Source organism: Palaemon carinicauda, chromosome 11 (genome assembly GCF_036898095.1).
Source record: "Palaemon carinicauda isolate YSFRI2023 chromosome 11, ASM3689809v2, whole genome shotgun sequence".
Taxonomy (NCBI): domain Eukaryota; kingdom Metazoa; phylum Arthropoda; class Malacostraca; order Decapoda; family Palaemonidae; genus Palaemon; species Palaemon carinicauda.
In genome coordinates this window covers 92,115,343-92,142,845 of record NC_090735.1, presented here as the reverse complement: position 1 = coordinate 92,142,845, position 27,503 = coordinate 92,115,343, and positions in this window count along the sequence as shown.

Sequence of the window (27,503 nt, the reverse complement as noted above, 5' to 3'; positions counted from 1 at the left end):
TGTCTTACAGGGCCTAGAGTCACCTTTTGGACCTACACTCTCTGCAAGGTCCTAGAGTCCCCAGCTTGACCTACATTCTCCACGAGAGCCTAGAATCATCTGCTGGACATACATTCTCTGCAAGGGCCCTGAGTCACCTGCTGGACCTACACTCTCTGCGAGGGCCTAGAGTTACTGACTAGACCTAAACTCTCTGCAAGGGCCTTGAGTCACCTACCTTACCTACACTCTCTGCAAGGGCCTTGAGTCACCTGTTACTCCTACACTCTCTGCGAGGGCCTATAGTTACCTGCTGGACCTACACTCTCTGCAAGGGCCTAGAGTTACCTGCTGAACCTACACTCACTGTGAGGGCCTATATTCACCTACTGGACCTACACTCTTAGAGGGCCTAGAGTCACTTACCGGACTTCCACTCTCTGTGAGGGCCTAATGTTACCCAGTGGACCTATACTTTCTGCTGGGGCCTACACATCCTGGAACTACACTCTCCGTGAGGGCCTAGAGTCACCTGCTGGACCTACACTCTCTGCAAGGGTTTAGAGTCACCTACTGGACCTAAAATCTCTCCGGGGACCTAAAGTCCCTTAGTGGACCTTCACTCTCTCAGAGGGCCTAAAATCATCTACTAAACCTACACTCTCTGTGAGGGCCTAGAATCACTTGCTACTCCTACACTCTCTGCGAGGGCCAAGAGTCACATGCTGGAACTACACTCTCAGTAAAGGCCTAGAGTCCTCTGCTGAACCTACACTCTCTGTGAGGGCCTAGAGTCATCTATTGGACCTAAACTCTCTGCGAGTGCCTAGAGTCACTTATTGGACGTACACTCTCTGCGAGGGACTAGACTTGCTCGATCTACACTCTCTGCGAGGGCCTGGACCTGCTCCACCTACACTCTCTGTGAGGGCCTAGAGTCAGCTGCTGGATATACACTCTATGCTAGGGTCTAGAGTCATCTAGTGGACCTACATTCTTTGCGAGGGCCTCAAGTCCCTTAGTGGACCTTCACTCTGTGCGAGGGCCTAGAATCACCCGCTGAACCTACACTCTCTACGAGGGCCTAGAGTCTCTTGCTGGAACTACACTCTCTACAAGGGCACAGAGTCCCCTGCTGGATCTACAATCTCTGCGAAGGCCTAGAGTCACCAATTAGACTTACACTCTCTGTGAGGGACTAGATTCACTTGCTGGACCTGCACTCCCTGGAAGGTATTAGAGTCCCCTGCTGGATCTACACTCTCTGTGAGGGCCTAGAGTCACCTGCTGGACCTATACTTTCTGCGAGGGCTTATCGTTACATACTGGACCTACAGTCTCTGTAAGGGCTTGGAGTCACCTGCTGGACCTACACTCTCTGCGACAGCCTAGAGTCACATGCTGGGCCTATATTGTCTCTGAGTGCCCAGAGTCACCTAATGGACTTACACTCTCTGCTATGGGCTAAAGACACCTGCTGGACCTTCACTCTTTGCGAGGGTTTTAGAGTCACCTGCTGAAATTACATTTTCTGAGAGTGCCTAGAGTCACCTACATGACCTTCACAGCCTAGAGTAACCTGATGGACCTATACTCTCTACGAGGGCCTAGATTAACCTGCTGAACCTAAACTTTCTGTGAGGGCCCAGAGTCACTTACTGGACCTACACTTTCTGCAATGGCCTAAAGTCACTTGCTGGACCTACAATCCCTGCGACGGCCTAGTATCACCTGGTTGGCCCTATATTCTCTGCAAGGGCCTAGAGTCACCTGCTGAAGCTAAACTCTCAGCAGGGGCCTAGAGTTAACTGCTGGAACTACACTCTGTGCAAGGGCCATGAGTCACCCGCTGGACCTACACTCTCTGCAAGGGCCTAGAGCCACCTGCTGGGCTTACACTCTCTGCGAGGGCTTAGATTCACCTAATGGACCTACACTCTCTGTGAGGGCGTAGAGTCCCCTGCTGGACCTACACTTTCTGTGAGGGCCTAGAGTTAGCTACTGGACCGACACTCTATGCAAGGGCCATGACAGGCTGGACCTAGACACTTTGCAAGGACCTAGAGACCCTTGCTGGACCTACACTTTCTGCGAGGGCCTAGAGTCACCTGCTGTCCCTATACTTTCTGCGAGGGCCTAGATTCACCTGGTTGACCTACACTCTCTGCAAAAGCTTAGAGTCACCTGCTGGATCTACACTCTCTGCGAGAGCCTAGAGTCACCTACTGGACATACACTCTCTGCGAGAGCCTAGAGTCACCTACTGGACCTCCACTCTCTCTGAGGGCCTAGAGTCACCTACTGGACCTACACTCTCAGCGAGGGCCTAGAATCCCCTGCTGGATCTACACTTTCTTCGAGGGCCTAGAGTTACCTACTGGACCTACACTCTCTGAGAGGGCCTAGAATCAACTGCTGGACCTACTCTCCCTGCAAGGGCCTAGAGACACTGCCTGACCTACACTCTCTTTGAGGGCCTAAAGTCACCTCCTGGACCTACACTCTCTGCGAGGCTCTAGATTTCCCTGCTGGACCTACACTTTCTACGAAGGCCTATAGTCTCCTACTGGACCTACAGTCCCACTGAGGGCTTAGAGTCCACTACTGGACCTACACTCTGTACGAGAGCCTAGAGTCCCCTGGTGGATCTACTCTTTTTGCGAGGGTCTAGAGTTACCTACTGCACCTACATTCACTGTAAGGCCCCAGTGCCACCTACAGGACCTACACTTTCTGCAAGGGCCTAGAGTCCCCTGCTGGACCTACGCTTTTTGCAAGGCCCTAGAGTCACCTACTAGACATACACTCCCTGCAAGGACTTGGAGTCACCTACTGAACCTATAATCTCTCCAAGAAACGAGAGTCCCTTAATGGACCTACACTTTCTGAGAGTGCCCAGAGTAACCTGCTGGACCTACACTCTAAGCGATGGCCTAGAGTCACCTGCTGAACCTATACTCTCTGCGATGGCCTAGATTCACTTACTGGACCTACACTCGCTGTTAGGGCCTAGAGTTACCTACTGGTCTTGCACTTTCCGCAAGGGCCTAGACCTGCTGGACATTCACTCAATGCAAGGGCCTAGAGTCACATGCTGGACCTTCAATCTATTCGAGGGCTTAGAGTCACCTACTGGACCTACACTGTCTGCGAGGGCCTAAAGTTACAAAGTGGACCTTTACTCTTTGCTATGGCCTAGAATCACCAGCTGGACCTACACTCTCTGCGAGGTCCTAGAGTCACATGCTGGACCTACACTCTCTGCAAGGGCCTAGAGACACTTGCTGAACCTATACTCTCTGCAAGGGCCTAAAGTTACCTGCTGGACCTACACTTTGTTTGAGGGATTGAGTTACCTGCTGGACTTACACTCTCTGCAAGGGCCTAAAGTCACCTGCTGGATCTACACTCTATGCAAGGGCCATGACCTGCTGGACATACACTCTCTGCAAGGGCTTAGAGTCACCTGCTAAACCTACACTTTCTCAAGAGCCTAGAGTCACCTACTGGGCCTACTCTCTCTGAGAGAGCCTAGAGTCACCTGCTGGACCTACTCTCTCTGCATGGGCCTAGAGTCACCTGATGGACCTACACTCTCTGGGAGGGCCTAGAGTCACCTGCTGAACCTAAACTTCCTGTGAGGGCCCAGAGACACTTACTGGACCTACACTCTCTGCGATCGCCTAGAGTCACTTGCTGGACCCACACTCCCTGCAATGGCCTAGTATCACCTGGTTGGGCCTAGATTCTCTGCAAAAATATGCAAAACCCTAAAAGAAGGAAAAGTATGCAGTTTCAACAAAAAATGTCGATAAATGCATCCTGCAACTATGAATGAGAGTAAGAAAACTCAGCAAACTGAAAAGAAAAATGAAAGCAAAAATGAAACAAAAAAAGAAACAAAAAAGCAGGCCACGTATATACCGCACTATGCACCAAAAAAGGCCTTTCGACCCAAATCTGCACAAATAGAGCCCAACTACAAAGAATGCATCTATAATGCCAGGGGTTGGTGCAGATATGGGGATAATTGCAGGTATACACACAAAAATAAATATGAAGGCGAAAGAACAAATATAATAGAAAAGTTGGATTTTTTAATGGCAGAATTCCGAGAAATGAAGAAAAGAACATCATATCAGAACAGGAAGGAAGCATGGGAGAATCCATATTATTACCAATATTAAATAATGGGGATGAAACACAAACCACAATAGTGATGAATGCACAGGGTTTAGTCACGAGTAACTCTAAAAGGAAAATAGAGTTCCTAGAAGAACTAACCCAAATTGAAAAAATAGATATATTAAATATAAGTGAAACATGGTATTCCCAAGAGACTGGCAGTGATGACCAGATAAAGGGTTTCCAAACTTATAGATCAGACAGAAAAAATAGGAATCAAGGGGGAACCGCAATATATGGAAGAGACATAAATCAAGGAAAAGTCTGTGAAAAATACAGCAACACAGAATGTGAATTGATTGCGGTAGAATTTGAATCTGAAAAACTAGTGAATATTGTAGTTTACAGACCCCCAAATACTAAGGAGTTTGACATAATAATAGAAAAAATAGATGATATATGTAGAAACCATAAAGACTGGAATATACTCCTATCCGGAGATTTTAACTTTCCTTTCGTGGATTGGAAAGAACGGATAGAAGAAAGTGGTTGTATGTATACATATAAAAAAGAGAGTAATAGTAGCGCAAAAGATAAGAGGCAATTTGAAAAGCTTCAAGATATGCTATTAGAACATAATATGCAACAAATAAAGCACATTCCAACAAGAAAGGAAAATGTCCTAGATCTAGTATTTGTGAATGAGGTGAATTATGTTAAAGAAATAATATTGTACAACACGGGAATTTCAGACCACAATGTCATAGAATTGATAGTCCATTCCAAAGCAAGTGATCGCAGAATTAATAAAAGCATAAAACTTTGGGAAGGATATGGAAAATATAATTTTTACAGTAAGAATATAAAATGGTCAGAAATAAATGAAGAACTGAATAAAGAATGGAAAAATGTATTTGTAAGTGATAATATACAGGTAAATACGGACATACTGTACAAAATACTGGAGAAAATTGTTGAAAAATATGTACCCCCCAAAAAAAAACAATAAACAAAAGACGTGCATACCAAGAGACAGAATTAGAAAATGGAAGAAAAATCTTGCAAAAGAAAAAAATATGTGGAAAATGATTGAAATAAAATGTAAGATAGAAAATGCAGAACAAAAGATTATACAGTCGAAAGAAAATGAAAAAAGAGACTTAGAAGAAAGGACACTTCAAAATATAAAAAGAAACCCCAAAGTACTTTACTCCTATGCAAAAAAGATGAATAAAGGGAGAATAGAAATAGGCCCTCTAAGAATTGAAGGACGGCAAACGAATGAAAAAAACGGATTTTGAGCGAAGCGAAAAATCTATTTTTGGGTGAGATAGCCATGGCGTCCTGATGGAAGGTTCCTGTTTGGTAGCTTCCTTGGGTATAAGACTACTAAGATATTCCCAGAGAATTTAACCACAGGTTATCACAGAATTCTAACTTCTGGAGCGAGTATCTCAAAGGTTTCCCTTTAAGACATCGTAATACAACAGGGGACACGCATGTCTGAACGTGCCACATAGCTATCTCCACCCCGAACAGAGTTAATGCTTCGGTGTGTAAGGGCTGAGAATAGCTGGGAGCCGTTCCACAGCTAATCTCACTCGTGGCTACTACTGATACTCGAGACGTAAACAAACGGACGCCATTGCTCTAATGACGTCACGCGCGTCTTTATCCTGACGCCAGTTGCTGCCCATCACCATGATACAATTGTGTAGGGTGGGAACAAAACTGGACGAAGTAGTAGGGAGGGTACATCAGGACGCCATGGCTATCTCACCCAAAAATAGATTTTTCGCTTCGCTCAAAATCCGTTTTTTGGGCTCAAGCCATGGCGTCCTGATGGAAGAGTACCAGAGAATCAATGTATCGTGGTAGATTTTCCCCCAGTGTTAAGTGCCTAGGCATTGACAAAACAGCAAAGTAATCTTAGGTAAAGAACCATAGGAACGAAGTATCCTGCCCCCCATTGGTAGGAAGTTCCCATGGGCTATGCCGACGTCAAAGTGGTATTGAAGGGCTATTCATCCTGACAGAAGAACTTTTAAGAACTTAGAGATGAAGCAGAATGTTTGATATTTGTATAGGAACATTCTGAATTAGGCCAGTGGTGGTTGGGCACTGTGTATAGAGTTCATCTCCTGATTATCAGAAGTAAGTATTCGTGTAGGAACCTTACTGAGACAAGGTGAATATAATTTAGGATTAGACATCTTAAATTCTTCATGACCATAAGAGAGGAGGAATAAATAAAACTATGACAGTATGTATTTCATAGTAGGTAGGAGCTGAAAGAGACGCATAAGTAATAAAATAGAAATTTTATTTCACAATGCAGAAATTAAATAATTTACAGCAAAAGTAAAGTTCATTTACAGTAATAATAATGTACATAGAAATAAAGGCTTGCTCTTGAATCTGAAAAGGAATTTCAGGATTAGTAGGTACTCGTTCTCGAGGAACGCAAGTCTTTAAACAACACATCATGCTCAAGGCATGCGGCACTTGTGTGACACTATGACATTTCACCTGGGATAAGAACAGTTATAAAAGCACTAAGTGTTTTTAGACATCACTATGAATCGCTCGAGGGTCAACATAGGCACCCGAAGAGTTAGAGTCCCAAGTAACTCACTGTTCTACGCAGAGTTAGGTGCAGGTTTCATAACACTACCTGCGGCTACCACAAAATGTTTGACTTCGTGCACTTGTTTCGCATAATGTTTAAAGAAAACTCGCGAGGACTTCCAGCCCGTAAAGTTTTTAAGGCTCTCAAAGTCCATGCTCTGAAAGAAGTTCAGAGACGATGCCACTTTTCTAGGATCATGACCAGCGGGTGTACTGTTCGGATCCGCTCTGCGAATGAAGTAGGTGATTTTCGCTCTTAATTGTTTCAGTGACAGGTCGCTGCCCGATGTTTCTCCTTTGAAGAGTTGGCCTCCACCAAAGTTCGAAGTTCTGCGAAGATAGACCTTGAGACTCTCTACTGGACATAGAGAGACATCCTCCTTCAGGGGGCATATTCTCCAAGGGCCCCATCTTTTGGTGGGTAATTCGTTTTTAGCGAGAAACGTCGGATCAGGGGAGAGGGTCACTTCTCCTGAATCAGCAAACAGGATGTGTCCCTCTTCTCTTGATAATGCCACTATTTCGCTGACTCGAGCTCCCGAGGCGAGAGCAAATAAAAATATAACTTTCTGAGTCAGATCCTTGAGGGGGCATGAATCATTGTCCAAGTTAGAGGCGAAATGGAGTACCTTGTCTAGTGACCAGGAGATCGGTTTCGGAGGGGGTGCTGGGCGTAGGCGAGCACATGCTTTTGGTAATTTGTTAAAGATGTCGTTGGACAGATCAATTTGGAAAGCATATAGAATTGGTCTAGTCAAAGCCGATTTGCAGGTTGAAATCGTATTGGCTGCTAATCCTTGTCCATGAAGGTGAATGAAGAAGGACATACAGAAATCAATGGTGATTTCTTTAGGATTTTTTGCTTTAACAAAGGAGACCCATTTCCTCCAGGATGATTCATATTGCCGTCTCGTGGATTCGGTCTTGTATTCCTCTAGGAAGTCTAGACTTTTCTTCGAGATCCCAAACCTCTTCTTTGCGGCAAGGGAGAGAAAATCATGAGATGAAGGTCCTTGATTTTCGATGATGAAGCGAAGACAGTCGACTTCTGTACTTGTTGAGAGAGAACTGGGCCCGGGAGAGGGATCAGCTTGGGCTGCAGCTCCAGGACCAGGGGGTACCAGTTGCTCCGGGGCCACTTGGGAGCCACTAGGGCCGCTGTCCCTTTGAAGGTTCTCAGTTTGGAGAGGACTTTCAACAGAAGGTTGGTGGGAGGGAACAGGTATATCTTGGACCATCTGTTCCAGTCCAGTGACATGGCGTCCACCGCTTCTGCTTTGGGGTCCTCGTACGGGGCTACGTACAGAGGAAGTTGATTGTTGTCGCTCGTTGCAAAGAGATCTATCTGAAGTTCTGGGACTTGATGAGAGATGAAGGAGAATGATCTTGCGTCTAGAGACCATTCCGACTCTATCGGGTTTGTCCGAGATAGAGCATCCGCTGTCACATTGCGGAATCCTTGTAGGTGAACTGCAGACAGGTGCCACTTCTTCTTCTCCGCCAAACGGAGGATTGGGAGAAGCACCTGATTTATCTGGGGCGATCTTGAGCCTTGGCGATTGAGACAACGAACTACCACCGAGTTGTCTAGGGTTAGACGGATGTGGATCGAGGGCGGCGGGGATAACTTCTTCAGAGTAAGAAGGACCGCCATGGCCTCCAAGATGTTTATGTGGAACGTCTTGAATAGTGGAGACCAGGTCCCTTGAGCTTGTTTCAGGTGGGAGTGACCTCCCCAGCCTTCCAGTGAGGCATCCGTGTGGATGTTGAGTGATGGAGGAGGGTGTTGGAGAGGAATGGACCTTTTCAGGGCCTTTGCTTCCGACCACGGCTTTAGGAGGCGTCGAAGTCTGTTTGGAAGCCGTCTCTTGAGGTCTCTTCGAGCGATGGATGCCGAGCGTCTCCAGACTCCCGCGGCATCCTTTAGCTGTGCGCGAAGCACTGGGTTTGTCACTGAGGCGAATTGTAGAGAGCCTAGAACTCGTTCCTGCTGTCGTCTTGAAATGCGTTTGGATTTCAGTAGTCGCTTGACAGACCCTGCTATTTCCTTCCTTTTCTTCTGGGGGATGGAAAGGCGGTGTGACTGAAGATTCCAGTGGATTCCCAACCACTGAAACTTCTGAGCTGGAGAGAGGCGAGATTTCTTCTCGTTGATCTTGAATCCCAGGTGTTCTAGGTACTGGGTAACTTCGTTGCAAGACTTTGCACACTCTTCGGGCGATGGAGCCCAGACTAGCCAGTCGTCGAGGTAGGCCATCACCTGGACGTTTCTTAGGCGGAGCTGTTGTACTATGGCATCCGCCAGCTTTGTGAAGATCCGAGGGGCCACATTGAGGCCGAATGGCATGGCCCGGAAGGCGTAGCTTTTCCTTTGGAGTCGAAATCCTAGGTAGGAGGAAGCGTGATGGTTCATTGGAATGTGCCAATAGGCATCCGCCAGGTCTATAGAGACCGTGTAGGAACCTTGAGGCAGAAGGGTCCTTATTTGTTGAAGCGTCAGCATCTTGAATTTGTTGTTCTCTATGAACTTGTTGAGGGGGGATAAGTCCAGAATGACTCTGAGCTTGTCTGAGTCCTTCTTGGGAACGCAAAACAGTCTCCCTTGGAACCTGGTGGACTTTACCTTCCTTATCACCTTCTTGTTCAAGAGGTCTAGAACATATTCTTCCAGAATGGGGGTCGATTGTTGAAAGAACCGCTGGAAGATTGGGGGTGGTTGCACCCAACTCCAGCCTAGACCGTTCTTGATGATGCTGTGTGCCCAGGGATCGAAGGTCCAACGATCCTGGAATTGGCGGAGTCTTCCTCCCACCGGAAGCACTTCATTGCTTCTGGTGTCCCGAGGACTTGTTGCCTCGGCCGCTAGCTCCCTTTCCTCCTCTACCTCTGGAGGGACGACGAGATGCGTCTCTGCTTGCACCCCTGGACGAGCCTCTACCTTTGGCATGAAAGGTAGTGGATGGTTGCTCAAAGGCAGGGGTGAAGACCGGTGACTGTGACAACACCGGTTGGGGGACCAATTGAAAGGTCTGCTGTGGTTGGGCAACCACTTGGGAGGTAGCGGGTCCCAGAAACTGACGTCGTTGTTGACGTTGCTGGGGTTTTGGCTTCTGTGGTTTTCTCTTAGGCTGAGGTCCATCGTCCTGAGAGGGTTTCCTTTTTCTGGACATGCCCCACTTGTGGAGAAGGTTCCTATTCTCCGTGGCGGCTCTGTCAGTTATTTCCTTGACAAGGTCAGAAGGAAACAGGTGCTTTCCCCAGATGTTGGAGGAAATCAGCCTCCGGGGTTCGTGTTTCACGGTGGCACCGACAAACACGAATTCACGACAGGCTCTACGAGCCTTTATGAAATGGTACAAGTCCTTCATTACTGTAAGTAAGTGGGATTTGGCTAGTACCATGTAGTGATCAGGTACTCTTGTGTCACAGGCCATCACTTCCAGTTGGACTTGATGAGAAAGAGATGCCGCAAGCCTCTCCTTCGTGTCTTGTTCCCGGCGAAGGAGGTGATCATTGAGCTTAGGGAGGTCCTCATTAAACTGACGTCCGGCGACGTCAGGATCGAGCCTACCCACGACGAAAGTATGCTGAACATCTTTCCAGTGTCGAGCGTCAGGGGGTGTCACGATGGAGAAGGGTCTGCACTCCTCCAGTGCAGGGCAGGGTTTTCCTTCTTCCGCCGCTTTAAGGCATGCAGCTAAGGCCTTTTCCAAGAAAGGAAGAACCGCAGTGTCAGGTGCGACGTATGTAGGATGCTTCTTGCTCAAGGCAGGAAGCTTAGAGCAGGTAAAGCCCCTGCTCTTAAATGCGGAGGCTAGCATAGCCTGGGCCTTTGCGAGATCGAACACTATCTCTTCTTTAGGTTCGGTCTCTTCCTTCGAGGCAGGTTCGGAACGAAGCCGGACGTAACAGTCCGGGTAGGCCTCGAAGCTTGGGAAGAACTCCACATCTTCCAACGGGACCGTGCCGATCTTGTCACTAACAAAGATTCTGCCGGTCGCAATAACCATATGCTCTGCATACCTCCACGGGTTGGCATGAGAGCAAGCTGGGAGATCCTTAACCGAAATCTTCTTCGGTTCTCTGGATCCAATCATTGACCTGATGGACTCCTGGTTCTCCTTCAGTCTGTCGTCCATGACAGCTCTAATCAGCCGGATCAGTTCTTGGGTAGACGAAGAAGGATCCGGGGTCGAGGAGGTAGACGGAATGGACACATCCGTCGGTGTAGGAGTAGGCGGAGGGATGGATGAGGGAGGAGCTCCAAGCTCCGACTCGGTGTATTCCACCTTGTCTTCGTCCTCTTCGGCTCCTTGAGCCATAAGCGTCTTCTCCGTGTCTTCCGAGACGTCAGAGATCTGTTCATCATCCTCGGAATCTAAACGACACTCATGCATGGACTGAGCCATGACCACATCAGGTTCCACCGTAATTTGGACAGTGGGGATTGCTTCTTTCGGAACCACTGAGTCAGGGGAGGCCTTAGGGAACAACAGGGACCTCAGTTCTTCGGTGGCCAGGTACGGTCCGGTAGCATTTTTCTGAAAGCCACGCACCCACTTGCGCAGCTTTTCACGAGAAATGTCTCTAACCTCCGCTGAGGGAGGGTTATGGAAGGCCTCAACTAGGTGGGCCTGGCAGACCGTACAATCCAGTGGATTCCAGAACTTCAAATCCCCTTTCTTGTCTGCACAAGGGGCGTGAGTCCTGCAAGCCGTATGCCCGTAAAACTGCGGGCGTTTCACAGCGCAGAAGGCGAAGTCACACTTCATCTGCTCCTCCTGTGGAAGAAAGAGAAAATGAGTATGGGGGAGTCATAAGAATGGCTCTTAAACTAAGTTAATATTAATCATTAATTTTAACTTAAAGAAGGTGTGATGCATAGAGAATGAAAACAGTAAAGGAGAACACGCTCCATGCATCTCGCCCGGCTGGTTACCATAAGCTTGGTCCTGGGATAATCCAAATGACCGAGATCATTGGATATAGTTTCCTAGGATTCCCATTATTTTGGAACTCCATGGAAAGCCAAGGACAAGGTTGGGATCGAATTCATTCGGTTCCCAGTTAAGAGCCAGAAGGCCTCATTAAAGGTAACTGCTTCTGGCAACCAGCCGTGCTAAGATGCACATAGCATGCTGGAATTTAGAAGAATGCAAAGAGACAGCATGATCACTAATAGAGCAGTACTAGGTACTGATCTTAAAAGCAAAGCAGCTTATCTATTTGCTATGTAGGGCTATCCTAGTCTTATGATAGCTACAGTGAGGGGGTGCAAGTATTCTTGACGCCTCTGGGGCATCCGGCAAGCCGCCGGCATGCCGGAGCTCGCTCCCGCATAGATTCTGGCATTAGAACAGACAATTTTCAAAAGTCAGTTAGATACCAGGATGGCGGCCGCCGGCACAACGGCGGCACGCCGGCAGGAAGCGGCGGCTCCGGCAGCCGGAGGATGCCAGGTTGGTGACTGGGATAAGGATGGTACAGGTAGTAACGGGTTGCCGGCAGTATATGCCGGCACTCCGGTGATCGACCGGCAAGCGGACGATTAGATAGGAGTAGGAGAGTCGCCGGTAGTAGCCGGCGGCAGCCGGCAGTCCCTCGGTACACGGGGGGCTGGCGGCAAGGGTAGGGAAGTCACCAAGAGGGAGGCAGGTATTGCCGACAGTAGAGGCGGCAAGAGACCGGCACCCGGATAGATAGAGAGACAGGGGGAGGGGGGAAGGGATGCAGGAAGTACCGTCAGGGTTCCAGACATCCCTCCCCCTCCCTGAGAGGGTGTACCCATGATAGAGACAGGCTCTAACATCCATAAGCAGGGGTCACTAGGGACCGGGAGCAGGTAGCCCAAGGGAGGGCTAGGGAACACCCAAGAGGGGGGGGGGGAGACTCCCCTATGCAGAACTATACTAGTAACTAACCTTATAGGACACTATGAAGGTATATGTACCAGAGCGGACTGCACAGGGAAGCTCGGGTAGCCCTACTCATCCACCCTAAGGAGGAGTTGTAGGACAGGGGACAGATGAGTATAAACTAACCTAAGCATAGGCTAGGCTATACAAGAGATAGGTGGGGAGGGAGAAGAGAGAGGTCTTCCCAGAAAGGGTTTCTGTACCAGAGCGGCCACTAAGGGAAGGGAGGACACTCCCTAACCTAAGATCAGGCTGATCGGCTAAAACGGTGCAAGAGTACAGTTTCAGCATGGAACAGAGAAACCTTCCTAACCCGACCTAGAACAGGGCTAAAAGTCCTGAACTAGGCAAGGAAGAAGACATATCGCTATCGCAGGAAAGTCATAGACTATCCTAGCCATAGAGGTAGGCTAGCCTAACCTCACTCTCAGACGCAATCCTAAAGGGGGTTCATTCCTTTAGGGAGGACTGAGAGGCGATATATACTCTATTAGACAATTAATCCCTTTACTCAGAAAAGGGATCAAGGCTAAATAGAGGGAATGCCAAGGCAGGGGATGAAGGAAGCATATAGGGGTCCTAAGGTTAGGTTAGGCTAGAAAGAATCACTGACTAGCCTATCCCCTATATGGTCCCTGAAGGCGAAAACATTTGCATCACTGTCAAAAGTATTGTAAAATAATAATGCCACTATCTTCATAACTTAGTCTAGGATCACTAATAAATCATGCATGAACACTTGTATGTAGGCTCCTGGCCTGGAGGCTATAGTAGCCGACTGGTATGAGGTCAATCGATGACCGATAAAAAGCGTCTAAACACGATATAAAAGTTCCTAGCTATGAAGACTAAATAAACTAATGTAATCGATTAGTATATAATGCCGGAAGCGTTGTTGTGGCTAACTAAATAAGACATGCAAAACAACAACGACGCCATAAAATGGCGGGTCCGGTAGAGGCACAGCTCTGCCACAAAACATCAATTATTTCGCAAAATAATATTTACTTTACGGCCAGAGCTTAATTAAACAATACTGGAACCTTGTACTCAACTTTCCAGAAGAAGGCGAGGCTGAAGGTAACGACATAGCGAAGATGCAAAGCGATAAAGATAACACAAGGGAAAATCCGTCTAAGTAGGGCAGCTACTAAACAAAGGATAAAGACGCGCGTGACGTCATTAGAGCAATGGCGTCCGTTTGTTTACGTCTCGAGTATCAGTAGTAGCCACGAGTGAGATTAGCTGTGGAACGGCTCCCAGCTATTCTCAGCCCTTACACACCGAAGCATTAACTCTGTTCGGGATGGAGATAGCTATGTGGCACGTTCAGACATGCGTGTCCCCTGTTGTATTACGATGTCTTAAAGGGAAACCTTTGAGATACTCGCTCCAGAAGTTAGAATTCTGTGATAACCTGTGGTTAAATTCTCTGGGAATATCTTAGTAGTCTTATACCCAAGGAAGCTACCAAACAGGAACCTTCCATCAGGACGCCATGGCTTGAGCCCAAAAAAGGAAATATGCAACATAGGCCTATTAGCAGAAAAATATAAGAGTGAGTTCACACCAAGAATTGCGAATGAAAATAATGAAACAGAAATAAGAGAGGAAAATGTTGAATATCTAACGGATATAGATATTAATGAAGCAGATATTGTCAAGGCTATAAACGAAATTAAAAATGTATCGGCAGCCGGACCAGATGGAGTTCCAGCGATTTTGTTAAAAAAAAACTGCAAACACTATCGCGAAGCCGCTTGCAATACTACTAAGACAAAGTGTAGATATGAGCGAGATATATGTTAAACATTAATTAGCTTATATAACCCCTATCTTCAAAAGTGGATCAAGACTAGAGGCAAGCAATTATAGACCTGTTAGTCTAACATCACATATTATGAAAGTGTATGAGAGGGTAATAAAAAAGAAAATAATGGATCATTTGGTTAAAAATAATCTATTTAATATGGGTCAACACGGTTTTGTGCCTGGAAAAAGTACACAAACCCAACTGATAGCACACTATGAAAACATATACAAAAATATGATAAATGAAAAAGACACAGATGTGATCTATCTAGATTTTGCAAAAGCCTTTGACAAGGTAGACCACAATATATTAGAGAAAAAAATGAGAAAGCATAATATTGGGGGAAAGATAGGAAAATGGGTAAAAGAATTCCTGCAAAACAGAAAACAGATAGTGGTTGCAAATGACAAGAAATTGGATGAAGCTCAGGTAATATCTGGCGTGCCACAAGGTACGGTTTTAGCTGCACTGCTGTTTGTTATTATGATCTCAGACATAGACTGCGATGTTGAAAACTCTGTAGTGAGAAGTTTCACCGATGACACAAGAATAAGTAGAGAAATTACTTGTGATGAAGATAGGAACTCACTACAAAGAGATCTAAACAAAATATATGAATGGGCGGAAATAAATAGGATGGTATTTAACCCCGATAAATTTGAATCAATGAATTATGGAAACAGAGAAGGAATGGTATATGCATACAAGGGACCTAATAACGAGACAATCACAAAAAAGGAAGCAATTAAAGACCTTGGTGTAATGTTAAATAGGAATATGTTATGCAAAGATCAAATAGCAACACTGTTGGCTAAATGTAAAGCAAAAATGGGAATGTTATTTAGATACTTTAAAACAAGAAAAGCTGAACACATGATTATGCTTTACAAAACTTCTGTACGTAGTACACTCGAGTACTGCAATGTGATACTGTACCCACACTACCAAAAGGATATTGCACAAATAGAGAGTGTACAAAGGTCCTATACTGCTAGAATAGAAGAAGTTAAGGACCTTGACTACTGGGAAAGACTGCAAATTCTAAAACTATACAGTCTAGAAAGGAGAAGAGAACGCTACATGATAATACAAGCATGGAAGCAAATAGAAAGAATTACTGTAAACATCATGGAGCTAAAATTATCAGAAATAGCAAGCCGAGGTAGATTAATAGTGGCAAAAAATATTCCAGGTAAACTAAGAAAGGCGCACAGGACATTAATCCACTACGCACCAGCATCGATAATGCAGCGACTATTTAATGTGCTGCCAGCTCATCTAAGAAACATATCAGGAATGAGCGGAGATGTGTTTAAGAATAAGCTCGATAAATACCTAAGATGAATCCCAGACCATCAAAGACTGGAAGATGCAAAATACACCGGAAGATGCATTAGCAACTCTCTGGTGGATATACGAGGTCCCTCACACTGAGGGACCTGGGGGAACCCAAACAAAAAATAAGGCAATAAGGCAATAAGGGTCTAGAGTCACCTGCTGGACCTAAACTCTCTGCAAGGGCCTAGAGACAACTGCTGGAACTACACTCTATGCAAGGGCCTAGAGTCACCTGCTGGACCTACACTCTCTGCAAGGGCCTAGAGCCACCTACTGCACTTACACTTTCCGCGAGAGCTTAGATTTACCTAATGGACCTACACTCTCTGTGAGGTCGTAGAGTCCCCTGCTGGACCTACATTTTCTGTGAGGGCCTTGAGTTACCTACTGGACCGACACTCTTTGCGAAGGCCATGACATGCTGGACCTACACAATTTGCAAGGGCCTAGAGTCACCTGCTGGACCTACTATTTCTACCAGGGTATAGAGTCACCTGCTGGACCTACACTTTCTGCGAGGGCCTAGAGTCACCTGCTGTCCCTATACTTTCTGCGTGGGCCTAGAGTCACCTACTGGACCTACACTCTCTGCGAGAGCCTAGAGTCACCTACTGGACCTCCACTCTCTCTGAGGGCCTAGAGTCACCTGCTGGATCTACACTCTCAGTGAGGGCCTAGAGTCCCCTGCTGGATCTACACTTTCTTCTACGGCCTAGAGTTACCTACTGGACCTACACTCTCTGCCAGGGCCTAGAGTCTCCTGCTGTACATACTCTCCCTGCGAGGGCCTAGAGTCACTGCCTGACCTACACTCTCTTTGCGGGCCTAAAGTCAGATCCTGGGCCTACACTCTCTGCGAGGGTCTAGTGTCCCCTGCTGGAACTACACTTTCTACGAAGGCCTAGAATCTCCTACTGGACCTACAGTCCTTCTGAGGTTTTAGAGTCCCCTACTGGAACTACACTCTCTACGAGAGCTTAGAGTCCCCTGGTGGATCTACTCTTTTTGCGAGGGCCTAGAGTCACCTACTGGACCTACACTCTCTGCAGTAACCCAGTGTCACCTATTGGACCAACATTCCCTGTGAGGGCCTAGAGTCCCCTGCCGGACCTAGCTTTTTGTAAGGCCCTAGAGTCACCTACTAGACCTACACTCCCTGTGAGGACTTAGAGTCACCTACTGGACCTACACTCTCTCCGAGGGCCGAGAGTTCTCTGCTGGATCTACACTTTCTGATTGTTCCTAGAGTCCCCTGCTGGACCTACACATTATGCAATGGCCTATATTCACCCATTGGTCCTACAATCTCTAGAAGGGCCTAGGGTCACCTGCTGGATCTACACTTTCTGAAAAAGCCTAGAGTCACATACTGGACCTACACTCCCTGCTAGGGCCTAAATTCACTATCTGGACCTACACTCTTTGCGAGGGCCTAAAATCCCCTACTGGACCTACACTTTCTGCAAGGGCCTAGAGTCACCTGCTGGACCTACACTCCCTGCGAGGGCCTAGAGTAACCAATTGGACTTAAACCTTCTGCAAACGCCTAGAGTCACCTGCTGGACCTACACTCCCCGCGAGGGCCTAGAATCACCTGGTTTAGCCTACATTTTCTGCGAGGACCTAGAGTTACCTACTGGACCTACTTTCTCTGCGAGAGCTCAGTCATCTCCTGGACCTACATTTTCTGCGACGACCTAGAGTCACCTACTCTCCCAACACTCTCTGCAAGGGCCTAGAGTCACCTACTGGACCTATACTCTATGTGAGGGCTTAGAGTTACCTTTTGGATCTACACTCTCTGCGGGGCTTAGAACCTGTAGCCCTACATTCTCTGTGAGGGCCTAGAATCAATTACTGGACCTACTCTCTCCGTGAGGGCCTACAGTCACCTGCTAATCCTACACTCTCTGCAAGGGGCTAGAGTCACCTACTGGACCTACACTATCTGCGAGGGCCTTGAGTCACCTGCTGGACATACAATCTTTGTTAGAACCTAGAGTCACATACTTGACCTACAGGGCCTACAGTCACCTGTTGGACCTACACTCTCTGCAGGGGCTTAGAGTCCCCAGCCTGACCTACACTTTCCGTGAGGGCCTAGAGTCACCTGGTGGACCTATATTCTCTCCGAGGGCCGTGAGTTCCCTTCTGGACCTACACTTTCAGCAAGTGCCTAGAGTCACCTGCTGGACTTACACTTTCTGCGAGGGATTAGAGTCACCCACTGGACCTAGACTCACTGTGAGTGCCTAGAGTCCCTTGCTGAATCTACACTTTCTGAAAGGGGCTGGAGTCACTTGCTGGACCTAGACTCCCTGCGAGGGCCTAGAATCACCTACTGGACCTATACTCCCTGCGAGGGCCTAGTCACCTACTGGACCTACACTCATTGCAAGGGCCTAGAATCCCCTGCTGGATCTACACTTTCTACAAGGGCCTTGAGTCTCCTGTTGGACCTACACTCCCTGCAAAGGCCTAGAGTCACCTATTGGATCTACACTCTCTGCGAGGGCCTAGAGTCCCAAGCTGGACCTAAACCTTCTGTAAGGATCTAGAGTGTCCTGCTGGACCTACACTCCCTGCAAGGGCCTAGAGTCACCTGGTTGACCCTACATTTTCTGCGAGGACCTAGAATTACCTACTGGACCTACACTCTGCTAGGGCATAGACCTGCTGGAAATAACCTCTCTGTAAGGGCCTAGAGTCATTTCCTGGACCTACACTCTCTGCAAAGACCTAGAGTCACCTAAGCTACCTACACTCTCTGCAACGGCCTAGAATCACCTACGGGACCAACACCATATGTTTGGGTCTAGAGTCACCTGTTGGACCTATACTCTCAGCAAGGGCTTAGAGTCCCCAGCTGGACCTACACTCTTCGTGAGGGCCTAGAATCATCTGCTGGAATTACACTCTCTGTGAGTGCCTAGATTCACCTGCTGGATCTACACTCTCTGCAAGGGCTTAGACCTGTTCGACCTACACTCTCTGCGAGGGGGGCTAAAGTCACCATCTGGACCAATAATCTCTGTGAGGGCCTAGAGTCACCTACTTGACCTACACTCTCTGCATGGGCCTAGAGTCACTTACTGGACCTCTACTCTCTGCGAGGGCCTAGTGTTACTTACTGGACCTAAACTCTCTGCGAGGGCCAAGAGTTACCTACTGGACCGACACTCTCTGTGGGGGCTAGACCTGTTCGACCTACACTCTCTGCGAGTGCCTAGAGTCACCTGCTGGACCTACACTCTCTGCGAGGGCCTAAAGTCACCTGCTGGACCCACACTCACTGCAAGTCCCTAAAGTCCCCTATTGGACCTTCAGTCTCTACGAAGGCCTGGAATCACCTGCTGAACCAACTCCCTCTGTGAGGGCCTAGAGTTACCTGATGGACCTACACTCTCTGCAAAGGCCTAGAATAACTTGTTGGACCTACACTCTCTGCAAGGGCCTAGAGTCAACTGCTGGACCTACACTCTCTGCAGGGCTTAAAGTCACATGGTGGACCTACGCTGCCTGCAAAGGACTAGAGCCACCTGCTGGACCTACACTCTCTGCAGGGGCCTAGAGTCACCTGCTGGACCCAAGGTCTCTGTGAGGGCCTAGAGTCACCTACTGAACCTACACTCTCTGCGAGGGCCTAGAGTCACATACTGGTCCCACAATATCTACGAGGACTTAGAGTCACCTGCTGCAACCTACACTCTCTGTGAGGGCCTAAAGTCACCTGCTGGACCTACACTCTTTCTGAGGGCCTAGAGTCACCTATTTGACCTACAGGGCCTAGAGTCACGCGCTGAACCTACACTCTCCCCAAGGGCCCCAGTTGGACCTACACTCTCTAAGACAGCCTAGAATCACCTGCTAAACATACACTCTCGGCAAGGCCCTAGAGTCACCGGCCGGATCTACACTCTCTGCGAGGGCCTAGATTCACCTAAGGGACATACACTCTCTTCAAGGGCCTAGAGTCACCTACTGGACCTACACTCTTTGAGGTCCTAGAGACACCTGGTACACCTACACTCTCTGGGAGGGCCCAAAGTCACCTGCTGGAACTACACTCTCTGCGAGAGCCTAGACCTGCTCAACCTACACTCTCTGTGAGGTCCTAAAGTCACCTGAATGACCTACACTCTATGTGAGGGCCTAGAGTCACGCACTGGACCTACACTCTCTGCAAGGGCCTTAAGTCCCCTAGTGGACCTTCACTCTCTACAAGAGCCTAGAATCACCTGCTGGACCTACTGTCTCTGCAAGGGCCTAGAGTCACCTGCTGGACCTACACTCTCTGTGAGGGCCCAGAGTCACCTGTTGGACCTACTCTCTGTGAGGGCCTATAGTTGCTTTCTGGACATATACTCTCTGTCAGGGAATAAAGTAACCTGCTGGACATACACTCTCTGCGAGGGCCTAGACTCACCTGCTGGACCTACACTCTCTGTGAGGGCCTAGAGTCACCTATTTGACCTGTAGGGCCTAGAGTCATCCACTGGACCTACACTCTCTGCAAGGGCCCAGAGTCCCCAGCTGGACCTACAATCTCCATGAGGGCCTAGAATCACCTGCTGGAAATACACTCTCTGCGAGGGCCTAGAGGCACCTGCTGGTCCTACACTCACTGCGAGGGACTAGTTTCACCTATAGGACTTACACTTTCTATAAGGGCCTAGAGTTACTTACTGGACCTAAACTCTCTGCGAGGGCCAAGAGTTACCTATTGGACCTACACTCTCTGCGAGGGCTTAGTCCTGTTCGACTTACACTCTCTGTGAGTGAATAGAGTCACCTGTTGGACCTACACTCTCTGCGAGGGCCTAGAGTCACCTGCTGGATCTACACTCTCTGCAAGGGCTTAGACCTGTTCGACCTACACTCTCTGTTAGTGCCTAGAGTCACCTACTGAACCTACACTCTCAGCGAGGGCCTAGAGTCACCTGCTGTGCCTACACTCTCTATGAGTGCCTGGAGTCACCTGCTGAACCTACACTCACTGTGAGGTCCTGATTTACCTACTGGACCTACACTCTCAGCGAGGGCCTAGAGTCACTTACTGGATTTACACTCTCTTTGAGGGCCTAGAGTTACCTAATAGACCTACATTCTCTGCTGAGGCCTAGACCTGCTCAACCTACACTCTCTGCGAGGGACTAGAGTTACGTACTGGACCTACACTCACTGCGATGGTCTAAAGTCACTTACTGGTCTTACAATCTCTGCGAGGGCCTAAAGTCCCTTAGGGGACCTACACTCTCTGCGAGGGTCTAAAATCACCTGCTGGATGTACACTCTCTGCGAGGACCTAAAGTCACTAACTGTACTTACACTCTTTGCAAAGGCCCAGAGTCCCCTGCTGAATCTACACTCTCTGCGAAGGCCTAGAGTCACCTGCTAGACCTACACTATCTCCAAGGGGCCTAGTGCCACTTGTTGGAACTACACTCACTGTGAGGGCGTAGATTCACCTACTGGACCTACACTCTCCGTGAAGGTCTAGAGTCACTTACTGGATTTACACTCTCTGTGAGATACCTAATGGACCCACACTATAAGCTGGCTCATAGACCTACTCGACTTACACTCTGCGAGGACCTAGAGTCACCTGCTGGACATACACTCACTTCAAGGGTCTAGAGCCAGGTTTCCTAACCCTGGGGTCGCGACCCCAAGTGGGGTCGCCAAGTGCTTTTCCTGGGGTCGCCAAACTTTGAAAATATCAAAATAAAAATAAAAATTAAAAATATGGCTGAACTCGCAGTAAAGAAAAAATATATAAAAGTATTTGGGGATTTTTATTTATCGACTTTTATAGCCTATATCTATCTATTTATATATTAATATAAAAAAACGAAATTTTAATGGTGGTTTCCCTGAGTGCAGTATGCATTTGATATGTGAATAGCATTACCGTCCACGTCCAATCAGGCAGCCACTCCCGCTGTACTGCCGCAGCGGGAATCACTGTCTACTATTTGTTCGTCTTATATAGTTGATGCATTTATACCTGTATAGTGATTTCGAATGTGCTGCATAGGTTGCACTCAGTCTTTGTTTTTTTTAAATTCTTAATTACTCACGAAAAAAGTGATATGCCAATTATAGAAACTGAGTACTTCCCTTGCTGACGAAGTATTGCACCACAGTATGTCAGTGAGTGATAGCCTATCACAGTATTCATAATTGGGGCTTCTAAAACCATATGGTAGCCCCCCCCCACATATTCAAAGAGAGAGATGGGCAAGGGAAGAGGAAGAGAAGGAGAGGGGCACTTTTCATGCCCTCTCCTCCTACATTTTCCCCTTTACCTTCGCAACCCTTTCCTTGCTCCTCTCCCCCCTTCCCCTTCTTTCCAGGCCCCTTCTCCCCCTGCTTCTTTTTTTACCCCTGCCCTCCTCTCCTCCTTCTACTTGGCCCCCCTCCCCTCCTCTTCGATATTTCCTTGCCACTTCCCTTCCTCTCCTCATCTTTACTACTCCCCTTCCTTTTTATTTACCTCTTGTGAATTTGTATTGTTTCGATTATTATTTCATTCAACAAAATAATTGTGTTATTAGATGTGTTATTTTATTTGTATGTTCTTGTGAAGTTGGCACGTCTGCGGCGCAGGTCACTCGGTCGAAAAGGTCGTTGGTTTGGCGGTTATTTAGAGATTTGGAGGATTTTATGTCGCTGGTTTTTGAGGTTGTTGTTTTGGCAGTTGTTAAAAGATTGGGCAGATTTTGTCATTGGTTTTTGAGGTTGTTGTTTTGGTAGTTGTTTAGAGATTTGGAGGATTTTATAACATTGGTTTTAGAGGTTGTTGTTTTGGCAGTTGTTTAGAGATTTGGAGGATTTTATGTCATTGGTTTTGGAGGTGTTGTTTTGGTAGTTGTTTAAAGATTTGGAGGATTTTATGTCACCGGTTTTTGAGGTTGTTGTTTTGGCGTTGTTTAGAGATTTGGAGGATTTTATGTCGCTGGTTTTGGAGGTTGTTGTTTTGGCAGTTGTTTGGAGATTTGCAGGATTTTATGTCATCGGTTTTTGAGGTTGTTGTTTTGTCAGTTGTTTAGAGATTTGGAGGATTTTATGTCATTGGTTTTGGAGTTTATTGTTTTGGCAGTTGTTTAGAGATTTGAAGGATTTTATGTCATTGGTTTTGGAGTTTATTGTTTTGGCAGTTGTTTAAAGATTTGGAGGATTTAAGTCGCCGGTTTTTGAGGTTGTTGTTTTCGCAGTTGTTTAGAGATTTGGAGGATTTTATGTCATAGGTTTTGGATTTTATTGTTTTGGCAGTTGTTTAGAGATTTAGAGGATTTTATGTCATTGGTTTTGGAGGTTATTGTTTTGGCAGTTGTTTAAAGATTTGGAGGATTTTAAGTCGCCGGTTTTTGAGGTTGTTGTTTTGTCAGTTGTTTAGAGATTTGGAGGATATTATGTCATTGGTTTTGGAGGTTGTTGTTTTGGCAGTTGTTTAGAGATTTTAAGGATTTTATGTCATTGGTTTTGGAGGTTATAGTTTTGGCAGTTGTTTAGAGATTTGAAGGATTTTATGTCATTGGTTCTGGAGGTTGTTGTCTTGGCAGTTGTTTAGAGATTTGGAGGATTACAAGTCACCGGTTTTTGAGGTTGTTATTTTGGCTGTTTACAGATTTGGAGGATTTTATGTCATTGGTTTTGGAGGTTGTTGTTTTGGCAGTTGTTTAGAGATTTTAAGGATTTTATGTCATTGGTTTTGGAGGTGGTTGTTTTGGCTGTTTAAAGATTTGGAGGATTTTATGTCATTGGTTTTGGAGGTTATTGTTTTGGCAGTTGTTTAGAGATTTGGAGGATTTTATGTAATTGGTTTTTGAGGTTGTTGTTTTGGCAGTTGTTTAGAGATTTGGAGGATTTTATAACATTGGTTTTGGAGGTTGTTGTTTTGGCAGTTGTTTAGAGATATGGAGGATTTTATGTCATTGGTTTTGGAGGTGTTGTTTTGGCAGTTGTTTAGAGATTTGGAGGATTTTATGTTGCTGGTTTTTGAGGTTGTTGTTTTGGCAGGTGTTTACAGATTTGGAGGATTTTATGCCATTGGTTTTGGAGGTTGTTGTTTTGGCAGTTGTTTAGAGATTTTAAGGATTTTATGTCACTGGGTTTTGAGGTTATTGTTTTGGCATGTTAAGAGAATTGGAGGATTTTATGTCATTGGTTTTGGAGGTTGTTGTTTTGGCGGTTGTTTAGAGATTTGGAGGATTTTATAACATTGGTTTTGGAGGTTGTTGTTTTGGCAGTTGTTTAGAGATATGGAGGATTTTATGTCATTGGTTTTGGAGGTGTTGTTTTGGCAGTTGTTTAGAGATTTTGAGGATTTTATGTTGCTGGTTTTTGAGGTTGTTGTTTTGGCAGTTGTTTACAGAATTGGAGGATTTTATGTCATTGGTTTTGGAGGTTGTTGTTTTGGCAGTTGTTTAGAGATTTTAAGGATTTTATGTCATTGGTTTTGGAGGTTATTGTTTTGGCAGTTGTTTACAGATTTGGAGGATTTTATGTCGCTGGTTTTTGAGGTTATTGTTTTGGCAGTTGTTTAGAGATTTGAAGGATTTTATGTCATTGGTTTTGGAGGTTATTGTTTTGGCAGTTGTTTAGAGATTTTGAGGATTTTATGTTGCTGGTTTTTGAGGTTGTTATTTTGGCAGTTGTTTACAGATTTGGAGGATTTTATGCCATTGGTTTTGGAGGTTGTTGTTTTGGCAGTTGTTTAGAGATTTTAAGGATTTTGTCATTGGTTTTGGGGGTTAATGTTTTGGCAGTTGTTTAGAGATTTTGAGGATTTTATGTTGCTAGTTTTTGAGGTTGTTGTTTTGGCAGTTGTTTACAAATTTGGAGGATTTTATGTCATTGGTTTTGGAGGTTATTGTTTTGGCAGTTGTTTAGAGATTTTAAGGATTTTATGTCGCTGGTTTTTGAGGTTATTGTTTTGGCATGTTAAGAGAATTGGAGGATTTTATGTCATTGGTTTTGGAGGTTGTTGTTTTGGCGGTTGTTTAGAGATTTGGAGGATTGTATATGGTTGGTTTTTTGAGGTTGTAGTTTTGGCGAGATTTGGAGTGCTGAATATCATTGATTTTTTTCGTTTCTGCTTAATCTTATTTACTGTGATTTGCAAATATATTACATCTCTTTTCCTTGTTACTCCTTCCGTGACCCTTCCCCTCCTCTCTACGCCGCCTCCTCCTTGTTCCTTGCCCCTTCACTTTCCTTGCTACCTACCCTCTTTTTAAGACTGAACCACGAATAGAGAAACTTAGCCTCATGATCCAGGACCAAGGCTCCCAATAAAATCAGTTTACCATGTAACAGAAAACCTTTATATATACTTTCAGTTTGTTTTTATGGAATGTGACAAAATATTATTCCAGAAGTGGGGTTTTTGATTAATATTAAGCCTTAGAATTTATAATGCTATAATAAAATTTAATGATGTTAATTTTGTCTTTTTACAGCCAACAACTAGTAATATATAAGAATACTTATACAACTAAACTAGTGGGGTCGCGGTCATAGCTTGAGGTGCATGATTGGGGTCGCCTGAAAAAAAGGTTGGGAACCACTGTTCTAGGCCCTCACAGAGAGTGTAGGTCCAGCAGGTGTCTCTTGGTCCTCGCAGAGAGTGTATGTCCAGCAGGTGACTTTAGAGCCTAGCAGACAGTTTAGGTCCAGCAGGTGTCTCTAGCCCCTTGCAGAGAGTGTGTGATCAGCAAGTGAGTCTAAAACCTCACAGAGAGTGTAGGTCCAGCAGGTGTCTCTAGGCCCTTGCAGGGAGTGTAGGTTCAGCAGGTGACTCTAGAACCTAGCAGAGAGTGTAGGTCCAGCAGGTGTCTCTAGGCCAGTGGTTCCCAACCTGGGGGGAAATATGAAGCTTCCAGGAGGGAAATAATAACACTACCTACTAACTAAAACAAGCGAAAAATGTCCTCATAGTACATGCGGCAATTTGTTTTTAGCCATTCAATTATGATATGATCATATCAGTTCTCAAAGACATGCTATTCAAGGGGAGAATTGGAGTGTCATGCCCATTTTTGAGGCAGGCGAGTGGGCATGAGGGCTGGGCGGGGCATGAAGGGGGAAATCTGGATGGTGGAACTGGGTGCAAGGGGGAAATGACAAAAAAGGTTGGGAACCACTGCTCTAGGCGTTCTCAGAGAGTGTAATTAAAGTAGGTGACTCTGGGCACTCACAGAGACTATAGGTGCAGTATGTGACTCTACGCCGTCGCAGAGAGTGTATGTCCAGCAGGTGACTATAGGTCCCTACAGAGAGTTGAGGTCCAGTAGGTGACTCCAGGCCCTCGCAGAGAATGTAGACCCAGCAGGTGACTCTAGGCCATCGCAGAGAGTGTAGGTCCAGTAAGTAACTCTAGGCCCTTGGAGAGAGTGTAGGTCCCGCAGGTTACTCTAGGCCTTCGCAGAGAGTGTAGATTCAGCAGGGGACTCTGGCACCTTGCAGAGTTCAAGTCCAGCTAGTATCTAGGCCCTCGCAGAGAGTGTAGGTCCAGCAGGTGATTCTAAGCCCTCACAGATAGTGAATGTCCCCTAAGGGACTTTAGGGACTCTTAGAGATTTTGGGTCCAGTAGGTGACTCTAGACCAGTGGTTCCCAACCTTTTTTTCAGGTGACCCCAATCATGCACCTCAAGCCATGACCGCGACCCCACTAGTTTAGTTGTATAAGTATTATTATATATTACTAGTTGTTGGTTGTAAAAGTAAGGGACAATAAATATCCTTCTATAAGATAGGTACTATAAGATTGGAAAAGACAGAACTAACATCACTAAATTTCATTATAGGATTATAAATTCTAAGGCTCATTATTAATCAAAAACCCCACTTCTGGAAAAATGTTTTATCACATTCCACAAAAACAAACTAAAAGTATATATAAATGTTTTCTGTTAAATGATAAACTGATTTTAATGGGAGCCTTGGTCCTGGATCATGATGCTAAGTTTCTCTATTTGTGGTTCAGTCTTAGAAATAGGGTAGGTAGCAAGGAAAGTGAAGGGGCAAGGAACAAGGAGGAGGAGGTGTAGAGAGAAGGGGAGGAGTCAAGGAAGGAGGAACAAGGAAAAGAGGTGTAAAATATTTGCAAATCGCAATAAATAAGACGAAGCAGAAACGAAAAAATATATGATTTACAGCACTCCAAATCTCGCCAAAACAACAACCTCAAAAACCAACCATATACAATCCTCCAAATCTCTAAACAACCGTTAAAACTACAACCACAAAAACCAATGACATAAAATCCTCCAAATCTCTAAACAACCGCCAAAACAACAACCTCAAAACCCAGTGACATAAACTCCTCCAAATCTATAAACAACTGCCAAAACAACAACCTCAAAACCCAGTGACATAAAATCCTCCAAATCTATAAACAACTGCCAAAACAATAACCTCAAAAACCAGCGACTTCAAATCCTCCAAATCTCTAAACAACTGCTAAAACAACAACTTCAAAAACCAATGACAAAATCCTCCAAATCTCTAAACAACCGCCAAAACAACAACCTCAAAAACCAGCGACATAAAATCCTCCAAATCTCTAAACAACTGCCAAAACAACAACCTCAAAACCCAGTGACATAAAATCCTCCAAATCTATAAACAACTGCCAAAACAACAACCTCAAAAACCAATGACTTAAAATCCTCTAAATCTCTAAACAACTGCCAAAACA